We start from the raw sequence: 2,427 nt of genomic DNA, 5'->3' as shown, positions 1-2,427 counted from the left end.
TCCAGGATCACACGCCTGGCTGCAGGTGGCGCTAAACCACTAGGACACCGGGGCTGCCCTAAATCAAGCTTTAAAAGACAAAAAAGACTTCTGGGGTAGGAGGCCTGTCTGTCTCTTTCATTTCGGTCTTGGCACATAGCATCGAGGAGGCCTTTCTTGAGTTCAGGCAGCAGACTGTCCAGCAGCCTGAAGGGGGCCCGCCTCTGTGGGACAATACACAAAGCAGATGTTTTTATTTTACTTTTTATTTTTTAAAATATTTTATTTATCGGTGAGAAACACACATAGAGAAAGGCAGAGACCTAGGCAGAGGTCTCCCCGCGAGGAGCCGCATGGACCCTGGGATCAGGCCAGGAGCCGAAGGCAGACGCTCAACCACTGAGCCACCCAGGCAGCCTAAATTAGGTGTTTTTAGTCCAGGGGTCAGCGGACTACAGCCAGTCAGCAAGGTCGGCCCCTCTGTTCTCCTATACTGCAAGTCAAGAACGAATTTTACATTTCTCAAGGGTTGCAGAAGAAAGAGCTCACAGGGACCTGTCGGGGTCACGAAGCCTAAACTATTTACTCTCTGGCCCTCTAGAGAGACAGCCTGTCATACTCCTTTTCCACGGTTAAGTATGAAATTTAAACATTTACCCCCTCAGTCAGAAGGTAAAAAGCAGGATTAAGGAGCAGATGTGTCACGTGTCTGCACTCCTCCATGACACATTTGCTTCTAAGCCTGAAAAAGGTTTCAGAGAAGTCAACTACTTAAACCAGATAGAGAGAGGTAATAAGGGAGAGAGGAGCTGTCTGTTGGGTCCCTCAAGCCATCAGGTTCCTAGAAAAGTGAAACTCCTCCTGGGCGTAGCCTAGCAGGAAAAAGCAGGAGGTCAATTGGAGTCAAGCGCCACGACTGGCTTCCTGCCAAAGAACCTCAAGATCTTAATAAAAGACTGGGGAACGCCTGAGTGGATGAGCGGCTCAGCGGCTGCCTTCGGCTCCTGGCATGATTCTGGCGTCACCGGATCCAGTCCCACAGTGCCACCCCTGCACGGAAGCTGACTCTCGCCGTCTCAATGCCTCTTTAGGAAACGAGAAAACGGCTTAAAAAGTTAAAAGCATAAAAGAAAAAAAAAAAAAAATTACATAACAGAGACCTAACACGGCCAAGGAGCACGGGTGGAGAGTTAAAAGACACAGCTATGGGACCGAACAAGCGGCACGTCACGGCACACTCAAGACAAGAGGAACAAAACCCATTCTTTGTTACCGAATGTTTCCCCGAGGGGGTGCACCGTTCCTGGAGGTACTGCAATACCAGGTCGATGCGCGGAGTGGACGGAGCAAGCTCCTATTCCATCTCCCTGCTCCAAAAATCCATTTAATATATTGTCCTCGGATAGAGGACGTATCAGATATTAAACTGATAAGAACAGATACTACACTTGATCTTAGCCAAAAGGCCGAGAAGCGATGCCGCCACGCACGCCCCCGCGCACGCCCTCCCGACCACGTCCACCTTACACTCACGGTGACTCGGCTCCCGCTCCGGCCACGTCTCGCTCCCCCGCTTCTCCCACCGTGGCACGGGCGGCACTAGCCGCTAGGCTCTCGTGCGGCTTTGTAAAGTCTCTTCCTTTTAAAAGACAAACGATGCGTCCGTCGTCGCGTCGTCGCCGGCCCCGCAAGGCCCTTCCTAATTTGAATGGCCCGCCCCTCCGCGCGCGGAGCCCTAGAGGCGCGGCGGGCGGCGGAACCTGGCTGCAGGCCAGGCGCCCTCGGCCTCTCGCTGTGGCCCGCCTAGGGGGGCGCCCGGGAACCGGGCGTGGGGCTGGCGCCGGGGACTGGCGCTGAGTCGTCCCAGGGCCCAGGAGGCTCCTCACGTCGTCACTGCGGGACCCTCCAGGCTGGCTTGGGGGCCAGGGCTTGGGGAGCCCAGAAGCGCCTGGCTGGCTGGCGTCACCTGCTAAGGGCTCCAGACACCAGTTGGGACCCGAGACCGGGCCCGGAACGGGTGGCCTCCCTACCCCATCAGGAGGGCTCCCTGGGCATCTACCTAACCCCCTGGGCCTCCGTTTCCCCAGGGCAGAAGTGGCCACCTTCCTACGTTCCTTCCTTCGTGGGACTGAGGGAAGGCCGAGGTAGCTCGTGACCTGACCTTGGGGTTTGAGTGGTCCCGGATGTGGGTCCTAGGTGCCACGAGGTACCAGTGGAGACGTCGTGCCTGTGACACCGAAACGAGTGAGCCGCGTGCGCTATACCGTAGCCAAGGCTTCTGGTCTGGGCCAGACTTGCGCTCAGTGCTCTCTTCGCGTCCAACTTGCAGAGTTTACCTACGGAAGAAGCGGTGGAGGCAGAGAGGTTAGGCAACTGGCCCGAGACCACACAGCTTGGCGAGTGCAAGGGGCAGGCTAGGCCGAGGAACCCGGGGGCGCCGACAACCCA

General features: G+C 56.5%; 1 long non-coding RNA gene and 1 other non-coding gene across 3 annotated transcripts; both read right to left on the bottom strand.

The window, feature by feature from the left end:
• Positions 1–25: 25 nt before the first annotated feature.
• On the bottom strand, positions 26–2,209 carry LOC140597645 (uncharacterized). 2 transcript variants are annotated; one of them, XR_011999463.1, is made up of 3 exons: positions 2,141–2,209; positions 1,513–1,618; positions 26–203 (listed from the first exon to the last, which is right to left on the bottom strand). It is a non-coding gene; the product is annotated as an uncharacterized lncRNA (long non-coding RNA). The 2 variants fall into 2 exon arrangements; XR_011999462.1 differs by lacking the exon at positions 26–203 and having other exon boundaries at positions 1,295–1,618.
• On the bottom strand, positions 1,267–1,457 carry LOC140597647 (U2 spliceosomal RNA). The gene has a single exon (XR_011999465.1). It is a non-coding gene; the product is annotated as a U2 spliceosomal RNA (small nuclear RNA).
• Positions 2,210–2,427: the final 218 nt, after the last annotated feature.

The sequence above is a fragment of the Vulpes vulpes genome, unplaced genomic scaffold (genome assembly GCF_048418805.1).
Source record: "Vulpes vulpes isolate BD-2025 unplaced genomic scaffold, VulVul3 u000000849, whole genome shotgun sequence".
NCBI classification, from domain to species: domain Eukaryota; kingdom Metazoa; phylum Chordata; class Mammalia; order Carnivora; family Canidae; genus Vulpes; species Vulpes vulpes.
Note: the sequence above shows the minus strand (reverse complement) of the source record. Positions and strands in the feature narration are given on the sequence as shown.